Source organism: Bos grunniens, chromosome 27, assembly GCF_055505025.1.
Source record: "Bos grunniens cultivar Pamir isolate PY7600 chromosome 27, Bosgru_T2T1.0, whole genome shotgun sequence".
Taxonomy (NCBI): domain Eukaryota; kingdom Metazoa; phylum Chordata; class Mammalia; order Artiodactyla; family Bovidae; genus Bos; species Bos grunniens.
Window position 1 is genome coordinate 28,079,402 of NC_141191.1, and position 18,432 is coordinate 28,097,833.

At 45.0% G+C, this 18,432-nt stretch overlaps 1 pseudogene; it reads right to left on the reverse strand.

Moving 5' to 3' along the window:
• Positions 1 to 8,095: 8,095 nt before the first annotated feature.
• LOC147343694 (small ribosomal subunit protein eS6 pseudogene) lies at positions 8,096 to 10,186 on the reverse strand (annotated as a pseudogene).
• Positions 10,187 to 18,432: the final 8,246 nt, after the last annotated feature.

Below are 18,432 nucleotides of genomic sequence, written 5' to 3' on the forward strand. Positions count from 1 at the left end.
TATTTTTTAAATTAATTAAGAAATGGACAGCCTTTTCTGGTAAATGACTACAGGGTACATTTATCAGTTTCTAGCACATTTCCTGGCCAAAGGAGGTGACAGCAATTATTATTAGAGTAGTCAGGGATGTTTTATTGAATGCTGACTATATGTCAGGGGCTTTCTCAAGTGGTCCATATCATCTTATTTTATTCTCATTGCACACATTTTGCAAGGCTGCCCAAGCTAGAGTGTTCCAATCTGTTTCCCTCCTAAGCATTTTGCCAGCCAGGTAGGTATGATGGCCCTGAGGGATGAAGACTTCCCAGTTATTAGCTTGGGGATCCTGGCAACCTGATCCCGGATTTTATTGCACTTGTGAAAGAGGACTGCGCAGGAAAAAGCAGGGAACTGGATTTGCCCATCAGCAGCCAGCTCACCCACCCAGACCAGCAGTCTCCAGCCACCATAGGGCCTCACTGGGGCTCCGGGAGGAATTGGTACCCATGCCGGTGCTGGCCAGGTGCCCGCTCCAGATACAGGCTGAGGCGCCAAGTGTAGACAGCAAGGGCAGGGCAACCTGGTGTGTGGAGTCCACTACAGAAGATAGAAAACCCCTGGGAAGTAAAGGAGATGCAAATTCTTCCTTTTGAATTTGGCCTTTTCAGCCTTCTTCGTAGCCTCCCCACCACCCCACACCAACCCCTTCTTCCCTCCCCCAACCCTCTACCTCAACCTGCAGCCTATAGGTTCACACCTTTCAAACCAACAGGGAAAAAGCAGAATACTGTCTTCTTAGTCCCATTTCTTCAGAACAACATTGGCAGGGCGCTGTGCCCTCCTCCCGAGGGTGTGACGGTGAAAATTTCAAGCAAGTCAGCCTCGGAATGGCCAGACCTCAGAACATCCCAGCTGAGCCAGCCCCAGGTAGAAACCTGAAGTCAAAAGCATTTCTCTTATTCCTTCTCATGTCTCTCATTTGGGGCGGGGGGTGGGGAAGGAATTTTATGTCTATTACAAGAAGAAACATTAACTTGTTGAAAAACTGAACGCTGCTGGATTTGGAAGGAAAAGCGGGAATCCCTAATGTAGCCCTCTGCACTTCTGAGGCCTCTGCTTTTGTTTTTTCTGGTACTTACTCTGTAGTTTTGAAATATAAGCCTACTCAACTACAGCTCGATTTTTCAGTTTTAGATAGTGCCTATTGCCTTCCTAGCGGAAAAGCAAGATCTAGGGTTACAGGAAGGAAGACCCCTTCTGGGCCCGGAGAGAGGGCTCTTGTCTGACACCAGGAAATGAATTGTTCAAGGATTCACACGTGCTGACACAACAAGAGAGTTTATTGGGAGGGGGCAGCTGGGCGGAGAGCAGGAGGGTCAGGGAACCCAGGAGGACTTTTCTCCCATCTAGCTGGTATTATGGTGATGCAATTAGTCTCTAGGCTGTCTCTGGCCAATCACTCTGACTCAGGGTCCTTCCTGGTGGTGCCTGCATTGTTCAGCCAAGATGGATGCCAGCAAGAAGGATTCTGGGTAATTCTTACATATGGTAATTCTTACCATGTGTTGGTAAGACATATGGGCTGGTGTCTCCTTTTTGACCTTTCGGTGGTGGCTTGTTAGTCCTGTGTCCCTTACCAGGATCTCCCTGTCATAAAGTACCTCACACACACGGTTACTGCGGTGCCTGACTAGGGTGGGCAGTTTCAGTCAGCGTTTCCCCTAACACCAGGGCTCTCGCGCGCACTGCCTCCCACACACTCCACCTCACCCCTCATCCCGCTCACAAACCCTAAATCCACATTTAGGGTTTCCATTCTGGTGACCTTTCATTTTATTCACAGCTGTAGCAAAGTTGTGTATTCTCTCCTCTGAGTTCTCGTCCATTGATTTTGGCCCTTGTGGATTTATGCTTTTTTTTTCTTTTCACTCCTTCGCTCCATTTTAGTGGGTTTGGGAGACTCATCAATCCTCTTGTCACCAAAAGTCAGCTTATCAGTCTCCAGTGTGTTCTTTCTCCTCCAAAGCCTTGACTTGGACCCATTCTTCAGAGTCTGTGAGCCGATAAAAGAAAAGCTTGTCATTTCCCTTCCCAAGGGTACTTGCATAATTTTATGAGGAAACACTGGATAACAAAAAATATTCAGGTTCCAGAAGAGAGGTTTATGGAGCAGAATTTCAGGCAGGAGTTTGGGTCCCTGGACACTTGGGTGACACCTCTCAGAGTCTGTCTGTCCTGCCTAAGGGTGAGGCCAGTAGGCAAGTCCTCAGGCCAGGAAGGGGTTAAGGGCCAGCCGGCAGGAAGGACTAGGAAGGGAGGGGAAGGGAGAAGACAAAGGAATCCGGGTCTCTGAAGGAAGAGGGCTCGTGGGCTGGACCAGCTCGTCCCTTCCCTGGACTTGCTAAATATAACTGTTCAGTAATCTGCAGTCCCAGGGGGGTCAGGCTCAGAGGAGGAGCCAGGCCGGGAAAGAAGTGGGTGTTGGGCCCCCCAGGTCAGAGGTGAGCTGGGGAAGGCGTCACCAGCGCCTTCTTTTCCTGGACTCAGTGCCCTGAGTTCAGTGTCATCCCCGTTTGGGGGTTTCACATGGAGTAGTCTGAGGGGCTGCCTGCACTTGCCCAGCGTGTGATAAAGATCCTCTGTCCCCGGGTCACTGCGATGGAGGGCCTGCATTCCTCCAGGTTCTTTATCTGGGGAACATTCCTGACTAAAACGGGACAGACCCCAGAGGAGTGCTGATGGACAGGGCCTCTGCCCAGAGCACACAGGCCCGGCCCCGGGCTCGGGGGCCCCGCCAGGACCGCTCCCTGGAGCGAACCCTTAGGAAGGGCCTCGCGCCTCGCAGAGGCACTGGGCAGGGACCTGACTGGGGCAGCACCATTGCTGGAAGTCCTGGCGTCCCCCTGCCCTGTCTGTTTACGGGACAGCCAGAGGTCTACCTCTTGGGTCCAGGGTTCGGTGAAGGAGCAGATCATGGGCTCTGTCAACGGGAAACTTACGTTCTCTGTTAAAAATAATCAACAGAGAAAATCTCTTGTGGACAGGGCAGTGAGAAAGAGAAAGCTGGATTCAGAGACTGGTTTCACTTCACAGTAAAGAAAAAGCCCTTCCCTCTCTTTGGAGAGAGAGGTTTCTGTACCCTCTCAGAAAAGGTCTTAATCATCTAGTATTTCCTTTTACGCAGGCACAGCGGTTCTGTTTATGAAAGAAAGCAGACCTTTTCCTCACCATGCATATTGTGGAGAGGATTGTTTACAACACAACACACACAGGGCTAAGGCTCCAGGCACTTTGCAAACACAGCCTCTCGGGGCTGACCAAGGCTGTGGTGCTTTCAGTCTTGCCACGAGGTTAATTTGTTTCATGGTTTATGCAGGATTCTCCCTTCACCAGGCACCGCTCAGGGTTTCAGTGGATCTATCCCCCTCTTCTCCCATACGAATGGTTTTTCTGGAGAGGGGCCCCCGAGAGGTGTTTGACTAGGGGGCAGCCAGCCTGGAGGTTTCTTCTCTGACCAGCATCTTCTCTCAGTCACCCAGAAACATCGTGAGGGCTGTGAGCTCCTCCCACCTTCATGGGAAGGTGGAGCTGGTTAATAAATGGGGCTAACTGAGTCCCTCAGCTCCAAACTCCCAAGTGCTCGTGAACCACCTGAACATCTTGTTTAAATGCAGATGCTGGGACTTTCCTAATGGTCCGATGGCTAAAACTCTAATGCAGAGGTTGCGGAATCCATCCCGGGTCAGGGAACTAAGATCCTGCATGCACAGCATAGCCAAAAATAAATAAATAATACAAATAAAATGTAGGTGCTGATTCCGGCAGCCAGGGGTGGGGCCTGAGAATCAGCATTCCTTACCAGCATCCAGGGGGTACCAGAGCTCTGGTCCAGACAACATTTTGAGCAGTGAGGCCTGACCCCAGGGAACCTTGTTACAGAAACACAGAACCACCCAGGGCACACCTGAAGGCTTTGTCCTCTGCCTCGCTCTGTTTGTAAGGCTCCGCGTCCTCTCCGTGGACCTGGGGTCTTCCCGCCACCCCAGTGCTCCAGGTCTACACCCTGTCCTTGAACACCATGCTCACCATGCCTCCTCCTTTCCACTGAAAGCTTACTGCGTGCATAACAATAGTAACCGCAACTGCTCCCCTCCTCATGGGCACTATTGATAGGTATTCCATGCCCATTGTGTGCATCACAACAGTTGTGTCCAACTCTTTGGGACCCTTTGGACTATAGCCCGCCAGGCTCCTCTGTCCACGGGATTCTCCAGGCAAGAACGCTGGAGTGGGTTGCCATTTCCTTCTCTACTCCGTGCCCGTTTGTCATCACAAATGAGGTAGACGACCATCATAACCGTGATCCAGGTGAGGACCGCAAGTCTCTGGAAAGGCTAACCTTTCCAAGGTCACAGTCAGTGGGGGATGCAGCTGGGGCGCCTCTTCACTGCCCTGTGCTGCCACCCCATCCGTGACACGGGTTGCAGCTGCTAGCAGGGAACGGAAGAGCAGGGCGCCTTCACGGACTCTGGGCGTAACTCTGGAACCCGTGCCTGAGTCGCTGTATGTAGGACTCTACCCACACCCAACAGGTTCCCTGCATCTGGCACATGGGAACTGGAGCCATGGGGTCTGAAAATGAATGGAGCAGAGTTATCTTCCATCCACGCTGCTGGGAGAAGGCCGAAGGGGTGATAATACTCAGATCACGAGGCTTTGGGAAAGAAGCTGTTAAGGGAAAATGGGCTTGTCTCCAAAAGCAGCCCTGGATAAACTTTGCTTCCACCTTCAGCCCTGGCATTCCTTTATTTTTTTTTTTTGGTAGAGAATAAAGAGTCAGGGAAGCAGCTGTTTGCTCTAGAATCTTTTACGCTTCTCTGTTTACCACCGTGATCAAAAGGGGGGACATAGGTCCCTTACCTCCAAACATAGCAAAGGTGCAGTGAGCTCTTGTTATCTTGCGTGCATTCCCACACACACATACGCACATGCATGTACACACGCGTGATTTGCCAAGCAGATACAGGGCTCAAACATGGAAGCATGGAAGAGCGGAATGTGTCACACTTGTGAAAACAATCTCGTCAAAAGAATCCCATCTGCCTATATCTCCTTTTTTTTTTTGGTCTCACCGTGCAGTTAGTTCCCTGTCCAGGGATCTAACCCTCACCCCTTGCATTGGGAGCTTGGAGTCTTAACCACTGGACTGCCAGTGAAGTCCCTCTATGTCTCCTTTTTTTAAACTGACTCTTAAAAAATTTATTATTATTTATTCATTTTTGGCAATGCTGGGTCTCCGTTGCTGTGAGGGCTTTTTTCTGCTCTAGTTGCAGTGAGTGGGGCCTACTCTAGTTGCGGTGCACGGGTCTCTTATTGCAGCTGCTTCTTACTGCGGAGCGCAGGCTCTAGGGTATTCTGGCTTCAGTAGTTATGGTTCCCGGGCTCTAGAGCGCAGGCTCAGTCGTTGTGATGCCACGGGCTTGGTTGCCCCATTTCCAATGGGATCTTCCTGGATCAGGGATCGAACCCATGTCTCCTCCATCAGCTGGCAGACTTTTTACCACTGAACCATCAGGGAAGCCCTTTCTGCAAAATGACTTTTACAGGTTTTTTTTTTTAATTGATTTTATTTTTTACTTCCAGTTTTATTAAGACATAACTGACACATGGCACCGTATAAGTTTAAGTGTACAATGTAACAATTTGACTTACATATGTAGTGATTATCATAATAAATTTGGTGAATGTGCATCATCTCATATAGGTGTGACATAAAAAAATAGAAACATCTTTTTCGTTCTGATGAGTGCTCTTAGGATTTACTGTCTTGACTTTCATATGTAACATATGGCAGGGCTAATTATATTTATCATGTTGTGCATGACATACCTGGTACTTATTTATCTTCTAACTAGAGATTGGTTCCTTTTGACTCCCTTCATCCAGCCCCCCTCCCCGACTCCCTCCTATGTCTGCTTCTTTATCATTAATGTGAGTCTTGAGCTACTCTCACTTCATTAAATTTACTGTAAAAATTATCAACCATGCTCATCTTTTTTTCCCCTGCATTCCTGGTTCTCTGCAGCTCAGTCTGAGCTCTCCTCCAGGCCCCCTGGGCAACCAGTCATCTCTTGGAAATAAACCATCTGATACCCTCAATCTTTGCTTCAAATGCTTGTTTCATCACCTTTTGTCAAAATCTGACTTTATCTGCAGGAGGATACGTTCCTCCTCTTTTTGCACAGCATTCCACACACATACCTCCTTTCCCCACCCTCCCCATTCCAAACTGACATGAGTCTCCTGATGCTTGCTTCCCCGGTTCCTTTTCCTGACTATTTTTTGGTCCATCATCAACTCCAAGGAAGTCCACGCCGCTATGCTTCCTCAGCTTCCCCAGTCCTTCTTCCTGCCTGCCACCCTCTAGGGTACTCTTCAGATGTCTCTTGCTCCTCAACATTCTAGAAACACCCATAGATCTTTTCTTATAGTTCCTCAGCCTTCTTGGGTCGAGAGAGCTTTATCTGCACTGCTTAATGTCATCAAGACACAGGCAGATAATCAAACAGGATCTCTCCTGGCCCACACTCTGAAGCCTGGAAATTCTCCCTGGGCTCTGCAGGCTCTCACATTTCCCCCCTATCCCTACCAAACCCTTCTTGTTGTTTTCTTTATTTGTTTTTTAAAAAAACATTTATTTATTTGGCTGTGCCAGGTCTTAGTTGCGGCAGGTGGGACCTAGTTCCTGGGCCAGGGAGGGAACCCAGACCCCCTGCGCTGGGAGTGCAGAGTCTCGGCCACTGGACCTCCAGGGAAGTCCCCCCTTCTTGTGGCTTGAATGTCCTGGATTTCCTTGCCTCTTCACCCAGGCTGGAAAGTTCCCACTTCTGAATCACGCAGTTTCCCGTGTAAGCTGTTTCCAGCCTCCACCGTTTCTACAACGGTCTCTCTGTGCCTCTTTGTTTTTTGATTCTTTTGTGTTTGTCTTTCGCAGGCTTCCTGAGGTCCCTCTGGTGGGGAACCTGTGCCTTTTACCTTCTCTCCTCTGCTGTGAGGTCACCACCGTGGAGCCTGGTTCCTGGTTTTACTTCTAGTTCTTACTAGTTAGTCTCAAGGAAGATGTCAATGACGCAATGCTCCAGTCACTCCTCAAACCCTGCACTGGAGGAGGAAATGGCAACCCACTCCAGTCTTCTTGCCTGGAGAACCGCATGGACAGAGGAGCCTGGCGGGCGACAGTCCCTGGGGTCACAAAGAGTCAGACCTGACCAGACGAAACAACAATATACTCCCCACAGGGCCTGTCTCAGCCTTTGTTTCACCACGTGGGTCCCCAGGCTGTCCCTTTTCCCTGCTCTTCAGATATCATTCTGGACTGAAAACCCTGTGATTATCCAAAGTAAGGAGTTTCCTCATTTCCCCCATTCCCTATTGGCCTTCTCCTAATCAGAACATTTATTATTTTCAGCTTGGCACACTGTAAGAACCTCCTAGCTGCATGATCCCATCGTCTCCTCCATTCCAACCTACTGTTCAAAGACCACATTCCTGTCTTGCTTAAAAATCTTCATGTTTCCCCACTGAGGCTCAATGCTTTGACCTACTGGGCAAGCCTATTTTTCACACATACCCCACTTTGCTGCTTAATCTTTGCTCATGTTTTTTTTTCTCTCTTTTTTTTTTGAATGTGGACCATTTTTAAAGTCTTTTATTGCATTTGTTACCACATCACTTCTGTTTTATGTTTTGGTTTTTTTGGCTGCGAAGCATGCGGCATCTTAGCTCCCCTACCAGGTATCGAACCTGCACCCCCTGCATTGGAAAGTGAAGTCTTAACTACTGGACTTCCAGGGAAGTCCCTTTTCTCCATCTTGAGGGCCTTCTCTCCTTCATGGCCACATGAGCAAAGTTCATCTTACCTTAGAGGTGAGTTCAAAAGCCATCTCAGACAAGTTGTCCCTAAAGACTCCCCGTAGAAGTGATTTCTCCCACCTTTACTTTCCTACAGCTTTTGAGTCCTCTTAAACATTTATAATTTTCCACCCTGTATTATGGTTGACACACAGAACTGTAAGTCCTTTAAGGGTGTGCATCCTTGTCTGTTCATCTCCGCATGCCCCCTACAAGCAGCATAGCACATGACACAATGCTGGACTACTCGGGATGCTTTTATTACAAGTGACAGGAACCTCGCTAACAGGCCAGGAAAAGAGAACGTATTAGATAAACAAACACAGCAGGTCACACAGCAGTGGGAGGCACAGGGGAACAGCTGGGCCTGGGGACAGCTGGAACCACGGACTGGAATTCAGCAGGACACAGGCTCCATGCCTCTGCTTCTCCCTACCTGTTGGATTCATTCTCCTTCTGCAATCAAGATCCCTCCGCATGGCACTGACAGCTCCCAGGACTCACATACCAGGCTTCCACCTCCAAAGAGGGCCGGAATTTAAGTTGCAGTTGGAAAAATTGTCTTAGAGAACTACTCTGATTGGTCCAGCCTGGACCAGAGGTCTTCCTTCAATCAATCAGCTTGGCCAGTTGATTGCATGACTCAGTCTTTCAGGAGCTCACTCCTGGGTTCTGGAGCTGGTTTTTAGAAAAGAGGAATTTTCATGAGCCGGGCAGGCACCCCAAGAATTAGAGCATTCTTTTTCTCCTTTTTTTTTTTTTTTTTTAAAGAAGTACTATAGTTGATTTACAATGCTGTTTTTGTTTTTTGTTTTTTTTTTGATGTCTGATCTTATTTATTTGTTACTCTTAGAACATCTCATTTTTGACTGGACTCAGAAGTAGAAGCTCTCAGAGAGGACAGCCTCCATCTCTTGGCAATCTGTTCCTGCCGTTTTTCTTTGGCCTCCTTCATTCTCTTGACCAAAAGTTTAGCATATTCTGCAGCCTCGTCTTTATTTTTCTTAGTACGCTGTTTCTTCAGAGCAGTACGCGGGCGTTTGTGTTGCAGAACTAGTGGAGTCACGAGACGCTGAATCTTGGGTGCTTTAGTCCTAGCTTTCTTACCGTCTTTGTTTAGGGGCTTTCGCACAACATACTGGCGGACATCATCTTCTTTAGAGAGATTGAAAAGTTTGCAGATTCTGCTAGCTCTTTGGGGACCCAGGCGACGAGGCACTGTAGTATCGGTGAGTCCAGGAATATCCTCCTCCCCTTTTTTCACGATGACCAAATTGAGAACACTTAGATTTGCATCCACAGTGCAACCCCATACAGATTTGCGCTCTCTCTCCAGTCCTCCTTGATCTGTAACAGGAATGCCCCTTACTCAGTAGCAGGCAAACTCAGCCATGGGTCAAGACACCCTGCTTCATGGAGAAACCCTGCTTATCATTCCTGCCACCTATTCGGACCACATAACTCTTCCATTCTCCACCCAGAGCATCAGCAGCAACTTCTGTGGCCATACGCTTCTCGTAGAAGGTACAAAGTTTTCGTTCATGGTCCACTTCAATGAGCTTCTGGCAGCCAGTGGCCAGGAAAGAGATGTTCAGCTTCATTCTGAAGCGGCTGACAGCCTCCAAGGCGCCATGAAAAAGAGCTACACACAAAAAGAGCTAGATTTTTTTTTTTTAATCTAACAGATTAGATTCTGATATACAGCAAAGTGACTCATATATATAATTTTCTTTTTAATTATAGGTTATTACAAGATATTAAATATAGTTCCCTGTATTATACAGTAGGACCTTGTTATTTATTTTATATATTAAAGTGTGTATCTGCTAACTCCAAACTCCTAATTTATCCCTCCCCCAGCTCTCCTCTTTGGTAACAATAAGTTTGTTTTCTGTGTCTGTGAGTATTTCTGTTTTGTAAAGAAGTCCATTTGTATCGTATTTTAGATTCCATATACGAGTGACACCATATGATATTTGCCTTTCTCTGTCAGATTTACTTCACTAAGTATGATAATCTCTAGGTTCAACCATGTTGCTGCAAATGGCATTATTTCATTTTTTATGGTTGAGTAGTATAGCACTCTTGTATCCAATAAATTTATTTCAAGCATGTTATTAGTATTTTTGTTGATGAGAATGTATGTAGTAGTGCCCTAAGAATTCAATCACTGCTCAGGGCTGTTCTTTGTCATATTAACCACGTACCCATTTCTTGAAAGGGAAAGTCGTTCAGTCGTGTCTGACTCTTTGGGACCCCATGGTCTATACAGTCCGTGGAATTCTCCAGACCAGAATACTGGAGTGGGTCGCCTTTTCCTTCTCCAGGGGATCTTCCTAACCCAGGTCTCCCACATTGCACGCGGATTCTTTACCAGCTGAGCTACCAGGGAAGCCCATTTCTATTCATTAAAGTAGGACTTTTAGTAATTCCACTTGTCAGTCTCACTCCTAAAAGAATATACACCTGAAAGGAAGAAAATTGATTCTTTCCTTCTTTCTTCCTTTGGCCACAACTTGAGGTTTCTGGGATCTTAGTTTCCCAACCAGGGATTGAATCGGCATCCTTGGTAGTGAAGGCATGGAGTCCTAACCAATGGACCATCAGTGAATTCCTTCCTAAAGATCCTTTAAAATCAAACTTTCCTCTAATCTAGATAAATTTTACCTCTAACTAAAATGGGTTGATGAAATTTCTATGTGTATGTAGCTGGACCCCAGTGAAAAAATGGCATCAAGCTTATTCTAGCTTTTGGTTGTTGTACACAAATTCCTTGTATTTTTGACCAATTTTCTCTCTTCCACTTTCATCAACATCTACCTTGAATCCCAGCACTTGTGGATTTGCTATGTAGAATGCATGTTTGTTTCTTTTGCTCAAATTGACCATTATTCATTATGAAAAATTATGAACATATTCTTCAAGACTGGTTTTTCTGGGATGGGCCTTCATGGCCAGGGCTGTGAGACTCAGATTGGAAAGTAGGTCAAGGGTGAATTGGTTTTCTCACTTTGAGCTTTTTCACACTTTGAGATATTTACTAACCATTTTGACCCCTTTTATCATTGTCACCTCCACTGAAAGTCAATAAGAACTGAATTACCCAGACCTTCTAGTCCTTGAGTCCTTGAAAGCTGGGGGGATGGCAAGAAAAATCTTTTATTTCAACCAATACTTATCATTAAGAGAGGAGAGAAGCAAAGAGATGTTAAGGATAGCAGAAAGTGGGCTCTTAACACTACACATGATAGCCAAACATCTATATGAAAAGGAGATTAATTTATCCAGATGATATGTCAAATGTCTAGACCATACCATGAACTGAACATTTTTTTCATAGATTTGGAGTTGCCAGGCTTAACAAAAAATATATAATATGCCATTTAAATTTGAAATAAACAATGATATTTTTAAACTATAAGTATTTCCCATGTGATTCTCAGGACAAACTTACACTAAAAAATTTAGTGTATCTGAAATTCACATTTAATCAGGTGTCCTGTATTTTATCTGGTAGTTCTACTTAGATTAGGTACTTTGGCCTTATATAGACACAGTATGAATTTTACTTGTAAGTCAATACTTTTTTTTTAAGATATATATACATAGGATTTCCTGGGTGGTCCAGCAGTTAGGAATCTGCCTGCCAATGCAGGGGACACCAGTTGTATCTCTGGTCTGGGAAGATCCCACATGCCACAGGACCACTAAGCCCATGAGCCAAAACTATTGAGCCTGTGTCCTAGAGCCTGGAAGCAGCACCTACTCAGACTGTGAGTCACAACTGCTGAAGCTCGTATGGTCTAGAGCCTGTGCTCCACAGCAGGAGGAGCCCTGCAATGAGAAGCCCATTCACCGCAGCTAGAGAGTGGCCCCTGCTCACCACAACTAGAGAAAGCGCACTCACAGCTATGAAGACCCAGCGCAACCAAAATAAATAAATACACAAAAATTTTCAAAAGGTATATGTGAAGAGAAATGAAGCCTTTCCCATGGTTTATCTTTCCACTATCTTTGAAATGAAAAACTTGACTGTTCTTCTAAATTCCAAATTTTATTCCATATGGCTCACATCCTGGAACCCGAAAGCAGTTTAATCAATGGATAAATTGAGTTAATACTCTATTCTGTTAGCATACTCATTGTTAATTTGATTGCTTCTTACTTTGAATACATTACAGTGTTTAGGCCAATGTCACAACCTTTAGTCCTCTCACAAAATCTCCTAAATAGTGGTGATGCAGTCATCTATTCAAGGACCAGTTGTCAAACAGTCCCTGCAATGCTCCTTTCTAGGCTCTATGAGATGCATGCGTGCATCCCAGGTCGTTTCAGTCGTGTCCAACTTTTTGCAGCCCTACACACTGTAGCCAACCAGGATCCTCTGTCCATGGAATCCTCCAGGCAAGAATACTGGAGAGGGCTTCCCTGATTGTTCAGTTGGTAAAGAATCCGCCTGCAATGTAGGAGACCCCAGTTTGATTCCCGGGTTGGGAAGATCTGCTGAAGAAGGGATAGGTTACCCACTCTAGTATTTGGGCTTCCCTTCTGGCTCAGCTGGTAAAGAATCCATCCACAATGTGGGAGACCTGGGTTCAGTCCCTGGGTTGGAAAGATCCACTGGAGAAGGGAAAGGCTACCCACTCCAGTATTCTGGGCTGGAGAATTCCATTGACTGTATAGATCATGAGGTTGCAAAGAGTAGGACACCACTGAGCAGCTCTCACTCACTCATACTGGAGCAGGTTGCCATTTCCTTCTCCAGGGGATCTTTCTTACCCAGGGATCAAACCCACATCTCTTATGTCTCCTGCATTGGCAGGCGGATTCTTTACTACTAGTGCCACCTGGGCACCCCCATGAGATGTACAAAGACGTATGAAATTCATCAATAACCCTCCGAGAATCTACTGTGGCAGGCAGTACTCAAGGTGCTGGGAGTGCTGTAGATGGGCTTGCAATTGATCAAGGAAGAACACATCCAATAAGGTGGTGAAAAGACACCAAGATCCCCAACGCCAAGGGACTGTGTTCTGCTAAAGAGTAGGGGTTTTGTTTTGCTGAGTGGAGGGTACAAGCTGAGGGCAAAGTCTGACTTTCTTAGGATGACAAAACTAATTCTTTTTTTTTTGTTTGTTTTAGCTTTTTATTTTGTGTTGGAGTATAGCAGATTAACAATGTTGTGATAGTTTTAGGTGAACAGCAAAAGGACTCAGCCTTTGAATATGCACGTGTCTATTCACTCCCAAACTCCCTTCCCATCCGGGCTGCCACATAACACTGAGCAGAGTTGCCCGTGCTACTGAGCAGAAGACATTGTTAGTTATCCATTTTAAATGGAGCAGTGTATACATGTCGATCTCAAACTTCTTAACTATCCCTCTCCCCTCCCCTTCCCCCCTGGTAACTATAAGTTGTTTTCTAAGCAAAGGCAAGTTGAGTGGGAGGAAAGAAAGAAGAGAGAAGAGGCAACCAGCAGAGCTGGGCTCTTTGATGGGAAAAGACAAAGATGTCCTCTGGGGTAATGGATTCAGTTTCTGCCCAGTGATATGTGTGAGACGTGATCCTTCTTTCACAGGCTCCAAAGAATCCCCAATAAAACATCAGTTTTCTCATTAGTACATTGTGGTATTGGATGTGTTTTGGAGGATATGACAGAGCGGTGAGCATAGCCTCATAGCGAGTGTAAAGTAAGAGTCAAGGCCCCCACGGGAGGCCCACCCATCTGGGCTGCATCTTGGGAATGTTCATCTCACATGTTTGGTATAAGTTAGAGAATCCAGCTGCAGTTCAGATTAAGTTGTTGCTAAGAAGACAACCTCGCCATCCATGCCAAACATTTGGACTTTTATGTAAGAGAGTGAAGATACTTCTGGCATGAGCCAATGGTTCTTGGCATCAGTTAAGTTTCTTTTGTTTTAAAGCAAATCAAAGCCGATTAAGCAAGAAGAAAAAAAGAGAGAGAGAGGGAGAATGTGGGGAAAGGGATTGGTGGGAGAAGGTATTGGAAGCACAGGGGAGAGTTCACAGACTCAAAGGAAGAGCTGACCAGCTAGGCCTTGGAAAGGACAGGGGGACAGAGACCAGGGCTTCTCCAGGGACCTCGGGGGCCAAAGCTCATAGACGTTTTTTTTTTTGTTTTTCTTAGCTGCTGCACTCATGTGTTTTAGCCTTACTTATCATCCTGGTCATGTTTTCAAGTTCCCATGAAAGAATCTTACTAGTACAGCTCACTCCAGGGTTCTCTACCCATTGTAGATCGTACAGACGTGACTCACAACAGAATCACCTCTTCTTTCCAGGCCTCCAATATACTCAAAACTAGCTGGAAGTGCTGCTTTCTTGGATGCTTATACAGCTATATCCCTTCTTTTGGTTTAACTGAGAATTTTAAATTATTCCATCTTTCTCACAAATACTAATTTGGAAGTTACATACTTGATTTATATTCTTCTGGTGGTTACCCTAGAAATTCCAACTTAATTTACCAAATTTAGGTTAATCAGTATCTTTACCCTCTTTTCAGGCATTATAAAAACCTTAAATACTTAAATTCCATTCCCACTTACCTACTTGTAAACTGACTTTTTTCATATATTTTAATTCAATTTTAAAGCATAACCTAAAATTATTTATTACAATTTTATATTGCCAATGTTCATTTGCACTTGCCATTTTCTTTGTTTTTCATTCTTTCTGTGTCTTGTACATTCCCTATAAGATCACTTTTTTTCCCGTAAGTCAAGTATCTTTTAGCATTTCCTTTAGGAGATTTTGGGTTTCCCTGGTGGCTCAGCTGGTAAAGAATCTGCCTGCAATGCAGGAGACCTGGGTTCGATCCCTGAGTTGGGAAGATCCCCTGGAGAAGAGAAAGGCTACTGACTCCAGTATTCTGGTCTGGAGAATTCCATGGACTGTATAGTCCATGGGGGTGCAAAGAGTCAGTCATGACTGAGCGACTTTCACTTCATTTCACTTCACTTAGGAGATTTTGTTAGTGAGGAGTGAACAATCTTTATTTCCCTAAGATGTTTATTTATTTATTTTGCCTTTATTCTTTTTAAAATTGATTTACTTATTTACTTTTGGCTGTGCTGGGTCTTTGTTACTGTGTGGGCTTCCCTAGTAGCTCAGATGGTAAAGCATCCACCTGCAAAGCAGAAGACCCGGGTTTGATCCCTGGGTTGGGAAGATCCCGTGGAGAAGGCAATGGCAACCCACTCCAGTATCCTTGCTTGGAAAATCCCATGGACAGAGGAGCCTGGTGGGCTACAATCCATGGGGTCACAAAGAGTCTCGGACACAACGGAGCGACTCCCACACGCAGAGAGGGCTTTCTCCAGTTGCGGTGAGTGGGGGCTGCCCTCTAGTTGTCTTTCAGCGACGTCTCATTGCGGTGGCTTCTCTCATTACTTAGCACAGGCTCTAGAGCATGTGGGCTTCAGTAGCTGCTGTGTATGGGCTTAGCTGCTCCACAGCGTGTGGGATCTTAGTTCCAAAACCAGGGACCTAACCCGTGTCCCCTGAATTAGCAGGCAAATTCTTAACCACTGGACCATCAGGGAAGTCCCAATTGTGTCCGTATTCTTAAAAGATGTGTTTTCACTAGATATACAATGGTAGGCTTGCAAATTGTTTTTTTTTTTAATATGCTGAAAATATAGCGTTATTTTTCTGGTGTCCATTGTTTGTTGTTGAAAGCTTGCTGTCAATCTAGCTTCTGGCAATCTTTTCTCTCTGTTTTTTCTGAGTATTTTTAAGAATTTCTTTATTTTTAGTTATCTATAATTTCACTATGATGCATCTGAATATATCTAAGTATGTTATATTGCTTGGATTCAGCAGATTCCTTAATTTCTGGATAAGTATCTGGAGCAGTGGTAAAAATGTTTGAGCATTATGTCTTCACATATTGCCTTTGCCCAATTCTTTTCTCCCTCCTTCTGGAATTCCTCTGTAACATTATCTCGCATGTCTCTTAACCTCTATTTCATATTTTCCATCTTTTTTATTTTGTGTTGCATTCAGAACATTCATTGCTCTTTCAATAATTGTTTCTTCAATTGCACTCTTAATCTATCCCCTGAATTTTTAATTTCAGTTAAAACTTAAACTTTTTTATTTTTAAAGCCCGACGACACTTTTTATAGTTTACTAATCTCTGCAGATATTTCTAAAATATATCCTTTAAACACTAAGTAAGGATGTCTTATAATTTATCATCTCTAACTTAATCATCTAGAATCTACATGGCTCTTTTTATGGTTCTCTGTTGTTTCTGTTGGTTTCCGTGTGTGCTTGGATATCTTGGATATTTTAAATTATACGCTGCTCACTGCCTTGGAAAACTGTTTATGGAGATGCTCTGTGGCCTAAGATGAAGGGGCTCTTCCTCAGGAGAATTTGAATTTGTCTTTCCTTCTTTCGGGCACATAGGTACCCTTCTGTGTGGTACCATTTTAACTTCATTCAGGGTTTAGGATTTCTCAGACCACCCAAGTCTTTTGAATCCGTGGGAGTAACTACCTCAAATTACAACTTCTCATGCATTTTGTTTTGCTCCTTTGCTCCTTCTGGCCCAGTTTAATCTCCTCAAACCCCATGGAGGTGGAAGCAGGGAGGTGGCGTCCCCTTTGAAAGTCCCGCTTCCTGTGGAGGCTTCCATTTAAACCTCTGTCCTGGGCTTTAATTTCGGTCCCTCTCACACTGAGAGCTCAGTTCCTTGGAACCATCTGGCTTTTGTGAGGACAGAAGAGTGCTCTGTTTACCTCTGGATTTCTGCTTTCTCTTAGCTTTTGGCCTGATTTTTTTGTTTTTATTTGATCAGTAATTTGATGCTTTCGTGAAGATTATGAAACATTTTTCTTTTCCTCATAGTTTTTAGATGCTCTTAGCCAAAGGGTATCTCTGAATAACCTAACTCACCACAAAGAACAAGGCCAGGCCACATAGACCGAGCGCTCGCTCCTCAGGCCTCCAGCCGGTGTCACGTTTCTCGGGGAGAGTCAACACAGCACCTTCTGCCCTAAGACAAGAGGGTCTGCTTCGTGTCAGTCAAATGTCTAATGACTTTTGAGGACTAGAGGTTTATAACCATCTTGAGGCAGATAATTTTAAAAGGACGTGGAAGTGAGAAGAATTTCCATTCTGGAGTCTCTTAATACTTCTTCTATCCAGTACTAAAAGACCTCAATCCACATCTGAACTCCACACTTGGAAAGAGGAAACATCTGATGGGTGGCCTGTCTCCTGTAGCCTTCCCCTGTGGTCCAGCGTCCATCACGGTAGATAGAGTGTTTACCACACTTTATTCCTCACAGGTGGAGTCTGCCTCAAAAGACAGGTATTTGCACCTGACAGAGTTGAGTTCTATCCTTGATTTCAGAACCTGCTACATCCACATAGAAATTGTATGCGGAAGGGGAGACAGAAAGGGAAAGTGGTGGCAGGGAAAATCTTCTGGGGAAAGATGAATAATTTGATGGTCTTGTCTCTTGGCATTCATATGCTTTGCCCTTCTCTCCATAAAGTGAAAGTGAAGTCACTCAGTCAAGTCCGACTCTCTGCCACCCCATGGACAGTAGCCCACCAAGCTTCTCCGTCCATGGGGTTTTCTAGGCAAGAATACTGGAGTGGGGTGCCGTTTCCTTCTCCAGGGGATCTTCCCCACCCAGGAACCAACCCCAGGTCTCCAGCATTGCAGGCAGATGCTTTACCCTCTGAGCCACCAGAGAAGCCCACCAACAGTGTAGGAGGTTTCCCTTTTCTCCACACTCTCTCCAGCATTTATTGTTTGCAAATTTTTGGTGATAGCCATTCTAACTAGTGTGAGGTGATATCTCATTGTAGTTTTGATCTGCATTTCTCTAATAATTAGCAATCTGAGCATGTTTTCATGTGTCTCTTGGCCATCCGTATGTCTTCTTTGGAGAAATATCTCTTTAGGTCTTCTGCCTATTTTTTGATTGGATATTTTTTTATATTGAGCAGCATGATTAAGCAGAATATCTTAAGGAGAAGGCAGACATGATGATCATTTGTAGTTGTAGACTTGGGTTCAATCAGCATTGATCAAGGACCCCTTAGGCACAAGGTCCTAGGTCAAGCGTTTTTAAAAATACAACTCATTAAATTCAAAACAAAAAAATCATGTCCCCTCTCTAGTGTTGAGCAGGGAGGTGTGAAAAACAACAACAACTATTTTAGGACTCTGGAAGGAAGAAAAGTTCTTACTAGATATTCTCCCATGTAGGGAAAAATATTTCAGGAATATATTTGGAGACTCAGGGGTACATTTTAAAGCTCAAGTTTGTATAATATTCCATTCAATTAAGCCTCCAGTTCTTCTGAAGGATGTGTAAGAGTCCTGGACGTGAAAGATTTGCATTTTAGCCGTGTTAGTTCATATTGCATTTTAATTTTCCAAAAATTTACTTATGTATTTATTTTTGGCTGCTCTGCATCTTCGTTTCTTCATGTGGGCTTTCTCGAGTTGCGGCCAGCGGGGCGACTCTTCAATGCAGTGCTCGGGCTTCTCGCTGT